The sequence below is a fragment of the Leptodactylus fuscus genome, chromosome 4 (genome assembly GCF_031893055.1).
Source record: "Leptodactylus fuscus isolate aLepFus1 chromosome 4, aLepFus1.hap2, whole genome shotgun sequence".
Classification (NCBI taxonomy): Eukaryota; Metazoa; Chordata; class Amphibia; order Anura; family Leptodactylidae; genus Leptodactylus; species Leptodactylus fuscus.
Window position 1 is genome coordinate 151,454,889 of NC_134268.1, and position 9,451 is coordinate 151,464,339.

Sequence of the window (9,451 nt, forward strand, 5' to 3'; positions counted from 1 at the left end):
CACGCCCCCTCAGAAACACGTGAGGGGGCGTGGCAAGCATGTGATGCCTTAAATACAGCTGTTGTAGTACACGGAGACTAGTTGTGCAGAAGGAGGACGGCGTGGACTGGTGTGCTGCAGAGACGTGGAGACTGGCTGGTTTGACACGGTAGGGTTTCCCCATTTTATTTGCTCTTAGCTTTGCCTGTGGAACTCTGTGGGAGCTCTGAAGGTGACCGTTCTTATAGAGCGAGCTGTGCTTGGCAGTTCTTATAGAGACAGCGCCCGGTGGTTCTTAACAGATCTATGCCTTGGCGGGTCTTATAGAGAGCTATGCCTGCCAGTTCTACTTGAGAGCAGATCCTGACGGGTTTAGCCGTCTGTCATTGTATTTCTGTGATATTTCGGCCGGTTATTGCATTAATGCATTTGATGGAACTGGCCTCCCTTATTCCTAATGGCATTAATAGGTGTAGCCCTAGTCTGGCGGTTTTGGCTGCTTTTGTCATTGTGTTACTGTGATAGTTGGGCGAGTTATTGCTTTAATGCTCTGATGAGAACGCCGCCGCCTAGTGGCATTAGTATGCCTAGACTAATAAAACAACCTGGCAGCTCACCATACAACTGCATGGTGAGGCCATAGGCCCATCCCTACTCCTAGCTAGATAGGGTGCCGGAGCATGACCCGTTGCATTGATATTGGAGGGGATATTGATGTAACACCGTGTGAAGGCTAGTAATTAAATTAAGAAAAGAAAAAAAAACTTTGCAATTGATGCTCTGCATTTCTTGCTTCACCATGCCATCAGAGTAACTTTCTGCTTTGGCTAGTCTCTGCCCTAGGCCCCCTGAGTTGTAGTAGGTTTTTCCCTCTAATACCATGATAGAAATGAGTCTAATCCTAATGGCATTAGTATGCCTAGACTAATATAAGCTGTAGGGAAATGGCAGCTCACCATACTACTGTATGGAGACTGTTGGCCCAGCCCTAGCTCAACCTACTATAGAGAATGCATGTATTACTACTTTTTTTTGGCTGTCCCCAGTCCTAATGGTAAATCTAGACGAGTTTTTTCCAGGGTCTTATACTGACTGCCGTACTGGAGTCGGGAAGGAATTTTTTCCCATAACATGGGGTTATTGGCATCGGCCTCATGGGGTTTTTTGCCTTCCTCTGGATCAACTCTGTAGGGCTGTACTTTATGTATGTTTCTCTTTATGCAACCTTATCTAATGTGTATATGAATGTTATAAAATGACACACTGTGGATATTATATTTCAATATTCCCTACTGTATGAGGGTTTTACACTTGTTAGAATAGTTGATCCTGGGTCTTGTACTGACTGCCAGTTTTCACCTTCCTCTGGATCAACTCTGTCGGGGTTATAGGTTGTATTTGCTGGCCTTGTCTTCCTCCACCTTCCTCTGTGTATATAATATTAGACACACTACCCTTATTACTGTCTCTGGCAACTCTTGGGTAACTGGTCACTAAAAAATCTTGGTCATTATTGTCACTGTATCATTGTGATAATGGAGGGGTTATCACTTTAATACTTTGATCAGAATGACTCCGCCCCCCCCCACACTTCCCACCCCTCCATCCCCTTCTTACTTTAGCACCATAGTTTAGTATGTCTGTTCACCGTACAATGCTATTGTGATAATGTGATTTATGTTTGTTCTGCTGAGAAGATCAGGGTAAGTACGGTAAGTGTTACTGTATTGAATGTTCTGCTCACTATATAACTCTATGATGCATAAGTTCTACCCTTTGTCTGAATATTGTTGGATTTCTTAAATTCGACATCACTCTCCTGCAGTTTCTGAATCGACACTAAAACGTTTTTTAAGTGTCGTGTTTTCCTCTTTTGTAGCTGTGAAAGCTGGATCTACTACTAGAAGAACATCACCTTGCCATCTGCAAGATTGTAGGTAAGTTCCATTTGGCCTTTTTTTTGGGTATTTTGCAGCTGCTGTGAGCAAGGATCAATATAAAACTGGTGCCTAAAGCTATCCTCTTCATTGTTATGTCGGAGGTCTATGGATCATAAGTCCCTCATTATGAATTCAAGCCTTCGTGTGGTGATGGCAGGGGTGGTGGAGGGCACTAGCGGTAGATTACTATGTGCTCTTTAGGGTTTGCCTGTGTCCTTGAGAACTGACCTCTAATCTAGGTTTATAAAGCTTGTATCCTACTGTGTGGTTAGTTGTTAGAAAGATAATGCGTTGTAGAGTCATGAAGGGGCAAGTAGATGTAGACTAGGTGTGGATGGCTGTCATGACTTGTCAAATCCTGCATCCGGCTAGCACTGAGGGGACATGTCACAAGCTGCGTGGGATTTGTGATTCCCGCACTGTGATGCTGTATGATCTGAGCAGTGTAGGTGCTGAACTAAACCCCACCAAGTGGAGATTGTGGGTAACGGTTGGAGTCCAACTCAGGAGCTCCCTGAAGACGATGGTGGTGACTTCTGTGACCTGTAGGAACGGGCAGCACATGTGCCGGAGATCATGTGCTGTTTGCTCCTGCTCATTACGGAAATGGCTGCTTTCGTTCTCAGGAGTTGGCATTCCTGTTCTGTGCCAGATCTCTGAGGGGTCCTGTCGGTGCATGCTATGTTTAGGTTGTGCGATGTTGCAGTGTGTCAGTGTTCTTGTAAGATGGGGCAGGTTATTGATGGTTGTCCATATGTGGTTTGCATTTGTGAGTCTCTTCAAAGCTCAGTGGCACATTATCCTTATAGTCTGTAGTTCCCAAAACTGCCTTTACCATTGTTGCGTCTGAGGTAAGGGTTCATAAACCCCTCCTTATGAATCTGAGCCTTCATGTGGTGATGGAGAGGGTGGTGGAGGATGTGGGTAGACTGCTATATTTAGTACGTCTACTTGTAGTATCAACTTTTAGCATGGGGTCTATTTAATGGGATGAAGGCAAAACCTCTCTTGGTACTCAAAACTCTTTTCATACAGTACAGGCAGTTTGCTGTGGGGTTAACGCTAAGGGTTGTGGTGAACCGAGTCATGGGTAGGCGCCTAAAGTCCAGATGGGCTTTCTGGCAACTGGTATCAAACGCTGGCCAGTGTAGCTGTGTTCTTTCTGCGGTGCTGTGTGGTCTGAGTGGAGTAGCTGCTTCAGTGAAGCCCTTAAGCGGGCGTCTGGCTGGATGAGGCCTGGAGTCTCAACTCAGGGAGCTCCCTGTGGAAGGTGGCGGTGACTTCTGTGATATGTAGGCACAGGCAGCACATGGGTTTTTGGTGCTTGTTGGGCACTGTGCTACAAGTGGTGGTGTTGCTTGTACTATAGCGCATGGTGGCCACGCTTTCGGCCGGAGCGTATTCCTATGCTTGTCTATATTTTGGTAACATCACCGCGAGTGGTATGGGGCTTAGCAGGGGCTGGAGATCATGTGCTATTTGGGCCTGCAAGTTACAGGAATCCCTGCTTTCTTTTACAGGGAGCTTCAAGAGTTGGTATTTTAGGCCTTATCCATATCAGATTTCCAATTGAGGACTTCACTTTAGTAGCTGCGCTGCTTAGCTTATACAGCATCGTGACGGGAGTGTAGCTGCATTGACCAGCATCTGACACCAGTCGCCAGAAAACCCTCTGGTCTAAAGGTGGCTGCTCAGGCTTTGTTTGCTGCATCCTGCAGTCTTGGTTTTGCAGCAGGTTGTCAGTGTTGTGTGGACGGATGACGGTGTGCTAAGAGTTTTTCTTTGTTTGCAATGGCGGTAAAATGTTCATTCCAAAAGTATGTAGTGGAGCGTTTTTGTCGGTCGGTTGTCGTATCTTATAGCATTCCAAATTTATTTTGTCATATCCGGTTTCCAATTTTTCTGTAAAATGACATGAACTTACTTTCTCTTCTAGACTTGTGCTTGCTTCAGGAGTGGAGAACATGTGACATGGACACCTGGCTGGACCTTCATCTCGAGTATCAACTATTAGTTCTATGAAATGTTTCAATTTGTCTTTTTGCTGTAAAGTTTCCTATGAACATAACTAGCTATATATATATAAAAAAAAAAACTTGAATCTTCAGAAGTGGATACATTTATTTTAATGTCTAAGGGGGCGTTCACACTACAATCTGTGTCCGCTGCTAATGTCCATTCAAAATCTTGTGCGGACATTAGCAGCGGACACCGACGATTGTGTGAACGCCCCCTTACTAATGACAGATTACAAGCTTTTGATGCTCTCTGCTTCTTCCTCAGGTATATTTCGAAAACTCTTAATCTGTCATTGGTAGTGGATCCTTTATTAAAGACTCGTTTTTGTTTTTTATTGATTTCATATCCACTGGCTAATGCAGTACAAAAAAATGTTTTTCTTAACCAGCTAGCAATTCTGACAGATCTTAGAAAGTTCTTGCAATTATGGTCTAGACTCCAAAAAGTCACAATTCTTATTGTATTGTATATTTGTTTCTGAAATGTCTCCAGAATAATAAAGTGAAATTTCCCATTGTAATGGTTGTCTTCACATGATATCTTTATTCTACTGTGTGGTTTACAAACAAAGGTGGAATTTCTTCTTTGCTGCAGGTCCACAAACTGCCAGCAATACTAAGGGTAAGTTCAGATGGCGTTTTTTGGTCCGAAACCTGAGGCGGAGGCTGCCTCAGGTTCAGGACCTAAAGCCAGGTAACTGCGACTGAAAGCTGGTGCACTACCCCGGCATCCAGCTGCGCACTGAGGCAAAACAGCCTGAATGAGCAGCTCTCCTCTCTTCCAGAAGAAACTGCTCCTGGAAAAAAGACCGGAGTGGATCTCATTGACTTCAATGAGAGCCATCTTTTTGGTCAGGATTTTGAGACTGTATCTGGCTATGGCCTCAAAATCCTGACCAAAAAACTGAACTTGGCCTCTGTGCCAGGATTTTTTTTTTTTTTTGTAGGTCCTGCAAAAAAACCTTGTCAGTTATGTAAAGGCTCCACACAAGTGTGACCGGTCACAGTAGCCTTATGCAAGGTAGAAGCTGTACAGGACTGCGCTAAAGGGGGACAGGGGGAGGCTGCTGTAGTAGAGCTGTGGGAGAGAATAAACTGGAAACAGAGCTGTGTGTAAAGTAACAATATGTAGTGTGTATATATAGTGTATATATATTTTCTAGCAGGAAGACCTGGCTTTGCACAGGTATATTTAATCTTTTGTTTGTGTAGTGGCCCCATACGAATAGAGTAGCTGCTATGGAAAGCTGTGTGTATGTGAACACTAAAGACCCTGTGAGTTTCTATTGGTCCACAAGCATCATGTATCAGTATGGATATCATTGAAAAACCTGCCATCAGTTGTTACCGCAAGTAAGGCTCTGCTACATTTTCATATATGCACCACCTACCAAGCTCTTCTACATCTGCCAATTTGGATTAAAGGGGGTTTTCTCATCTGTGGCAGCAGCTTCTGCAGATCAGATAATATGCAGCTGCTTGTACTGAAGCCACTGAGTACTATCTGTGTGTTTACATAGAGATAACAGAGCTGGCTATCAGCAAAACTGCAAATAGCTGAAATTTCCTGCATTTTCATATCTATATATTTTATATATCTCCAAATCTGTAGTAGTCTGCTCTATACAAATCCACAGTTCTTGCCTGATTTGAGTGAAATTTAGCACACACCCCTCTCCACCCACAGGAGCAGAGTACTGCGCACGTTACATCTTGCTAGCGCCCCCCCCTCGTCATGAGATTTGGGTCCCTGAAGTTAGGCCCTATTCATAGAATTGGGAAATGTGAAAGCGCTGAAGGGAAAACGGTTGTGACTGACAGGGACGGATTATAGCGACTGCACAAAAGGGTCACCACTAAAGGGGCCACAACACGTATTTCACCCAAACCATATAAACATCACACATACACCAACCCACAAGCACAACACAAAAACCAGACCTCTCTAGATACATACAACACAAACACTACCCCCATAAATACCACATGCACACCATACACACGCACGGGGAACACACTCGGATGGATGCACACTATATACGTGGACGAACAGAGTGCACACACAACTACTGCACACATGGACACTTGCATTGCACACGCACAAACTCATGGATTACACATATATGGATGACATATGTGCATGCGCGCACGGATACATACTCGTGGATCACACACGTGCACACATACATGAATGCACTGACAAAACATGTCTGTTATCCTTAGTGGCTGTTTGCACGCTACAGTATTTTTTTACGGGCCTCCGTGCCATGGATTCGGTGGTTCCATAGACGACTTTGTGCACAAAGCTGTGACTTTTGCAGCTCTATAGAAGTTTATGGAGATGTAGTATCCATAGCCCAGGGAGCCATGAAAAATCCTTTAGTGTGCAAGCAGCCTTACTGAGCAGCAATATTGGTCAGGTGAAAACTGCCTCATAGTGTCATTATTGCTTACTATGCAGGAGCTTTCATCACTGGAGCTGCTGAGGTAAAGTGAAAGCTGAGCTCTGGCTGCTATCGGCAACTTCACCAGTCTGCCGGTGAGGCGGTTTTCATTACCGAGATGTCAGTTCAGGTCATAGTATGGGTCCATTCACACAGAGGAAAATGGCGCTGTATTTTCAGCTAGCGGAAAATTACATGAGTGAGAAAAAATAAATAAAAAGCTAGCAGAGCCCATTGAAATCAATGGGAGGTGCTTTTTTTTTTTTTTTTTTTTTTTTTTTTTTTCCCCCAGCTCTGAAAATTCAGTGCCAAATACAGCGTCATTTTCCTCCGTGTGAACGGACCCTAATACTGTGGGAGGGCTGCTCTGTATTTACTATTCAAAGCCAGGTCATTCATCTCTTCAGTGTCAGGTGTTGCTACCAAGCGACATGCCTTTCAATTTTAAGCGTCTGCGGTTCCCAATCCATCTCGCATTTGCTACGACTTTTAAGCACGGGCCGGAAGCACAGCGCTAAAGCGCTGCGGGAACAACTGTGGCGTGAACGCATCGCTGTTCTTCCTGCAGCTCTTTGAACAGAAAGTTCATGGAGTTTTCCTCCGCTAACTACTTTCTGTAACAGAAATTATATCTACAGGGAATTCGCCAGCGTTTCCGTAGATATAATTGTCCGCGCTGCGATTTTTTTTTTTTTTTTTTCTTTCCTCTGCCATTTTCAATGGGCTCCGTCTGCCACAGATGTGAACCGGACCTAAAAGGCACCATTTGCGGTCTGGAGCAGGTGTTCGGCTTTCACTCCCCCCTCGAGAGCTTTGTGATACATTTCCCTTTACAGAGGACCTTTCACCGCTTGGGGCTCATGCGGTTTTGTATACCGCTAGAATTCCGCCTTCTGGCGGTGAAGAGCTACGGGACCAGCACAGATCGAGAAAGCAGACAGTACGCTGAATTTTTTTTTTTTTTCTAGAGGGCGGAAGCTCCTTGTTATAGAAACGCTTTAGTTTTACAGTATCTTTTATAGTGACTGAGTGTGTGACAAATTTTGGAAAGTCTGAACATGTCCATTATACCTGGGGAAATGCTGATGTTTCCAATATAAGTATAATAAGCGAAGAAAGGCCACCGAGGTAAATTCTGCAAAACAATAATGAAAAAAGATGAATCGACTGCGCTGCATTATGGTACGTGTGGCCTTAGCCTAAGTGTAAGCTTTGGCTAAGGCCTACTGCACACGAGTGTAGTAGTTTTTACTGTCCGTGAATACTAATCCTTAACAAAAATAAACACATTTTCGTGTGTTATCCGCAGCTCTGGATCTGTATAAAGACTTGTTGGATCTCCTACAGTAGGATATGCTTCATAATTTCTGTTCCTGGTATAGGGCATGGACACAAAATCTACAGCCTTGTTTATGGACCCATAGAAATGAAGTGTGTGAATAAAAACTAGGCTGACTGTAACGGGTTTATTTTGCTGCTTTTTTATAGAACAGGTGAAAGGAGAATGCCCACGAATAAAATAGTCAAAGGCACCTGAGAATTGTAGGAGTTAGTTGCCCCTTTCAAACTTTTCTGTGACATTACCTTTTATTGCCTAGGACTGTACTAATGTAAGAGACAATAATCTCCCTGGTTCCTCCATGCTTAATGGTGCAGTCCAAAGGAAGTGACGTGGAGCAGGAAGCTGAGAGCAGCCAGTTTGGGCCCAGATTCTGTGCTGTGAGGACCTGTTAGTCAGCCATAGCCTCTAAGAGCATAGTGCAAGGCCCGAAGCACTGCAGAGGCTTACAGGAAAAAGCAGAAGTGTTGTTGAGAGTCTTAGTAGAGACTAAAGGCCGGTTGAGAGACTTGCTATGGATGGCTGAAGCTCAACCAAATATTCATAGACTGTTTTCTGGAGGTGCCATCATTAGACTGCCATCACTGTGGTCAGACCTTCACCCAAGACAGAGTTTGCTGAGTTCCTGGACCCAGGCCTGCACCGAGGGAGCACCACAGAGAGCTAAGAGACTGTATAAATCCGGTACCGTACAATTACCTCAGGGTCAGATAGGGCCAGTTTATATAGTGCGTTATACTCATCTCTTCTCTCTATCTTATAAAAATGAATTCTTGTCTGTCTGTTCTTTATGCGCGACCAAACGAATGGACCGATCTTCACCAAATTCGGTACAGAGATACTTCAGGTATCCGGGAAGGTTTAAGACGAGACTCCAACTCGCTCGGAAGTACCATTGCTGAGATACAGCATTCCCAACACAATGCTCCCTCCCTCCCCTCCCTGCCTTAGCCAATACAAACCTGCAAGTTTTTCACTCATATTCCAACTGCAATACACATGGTCACTCCACATGCACAATCCTACACAGATATCCAAACTGAGATACACGCGTTTACACACAGTTCCACACGCTGTAGGATAAGATATGCGCCTCTTTACACAATACCACACAGCGGAGGATTACATACGTGCATCTGCACACAATACCACATGCCAGTGGAATAGATACATGCGTCAGCATACAGTACGGAGGATTAGCTACACGGCTCTGCACAGAGTACCACAGTTTTACTCTAGGTTTCCATAGCAACCCAGCCATTTTCCTTCACTACGTTATGTCAGCCTTAAAGGGGCAGGGCGCTGTGGATGACACTGTTACACAAGGTCATATACACACATATTTACTCAAGGTCTCCATAACAACTGATCACAGGTTTTTCACTGATATTCGAAATGAGATACACATGATCACATGACGCTTATGGACACACACAAACGATATACAAAATACACCAGTGCAAAACTGGACAATTCTTATGGGGCCACTACACAAACAAAAAATGAAATATACCCGTGCGAACCCGGGTCCTCCTGCTAGTTTAGTATATTTTTGAAGATGTCCCATTTAGTTTGTGTTCCCGTCACGTTGAGGACATTGTCCCAGTTTATGCTGCTAAGCTCCTCTCTCAGCTGGTTAAAATTGGCCTTCCTGAAGTTTAGTGTTTTTGTACCCCCTCTAATGAACATCTTCTTAATGTGTACAAGAAAACTTATTATGTTATGCTTACT

At 44.2% G+C, this 9,451-nt stretch overlaps 1 long non-coding RNA gene across 1 annotated transcript; it reads left to right on the top strand.

The window, feature by feature from the left end:
- The first annotated feature begins 53 nt into the window (after positions 1–53).
- On the top strand, positions 54–4,405 carry LOC142201383 (uncharacterized). The gene is made up of 3 exons (XR_012715504.1): positions 54–148; positions 1,859–1,916; positions 3,856–4,405. It is a non-coding gene; the product is annotated as an uncharacterized LOC142201383 (long non-coding RNA).
- Positions 4,406–9,451: the final 5,046 nt, after the last annotated feature.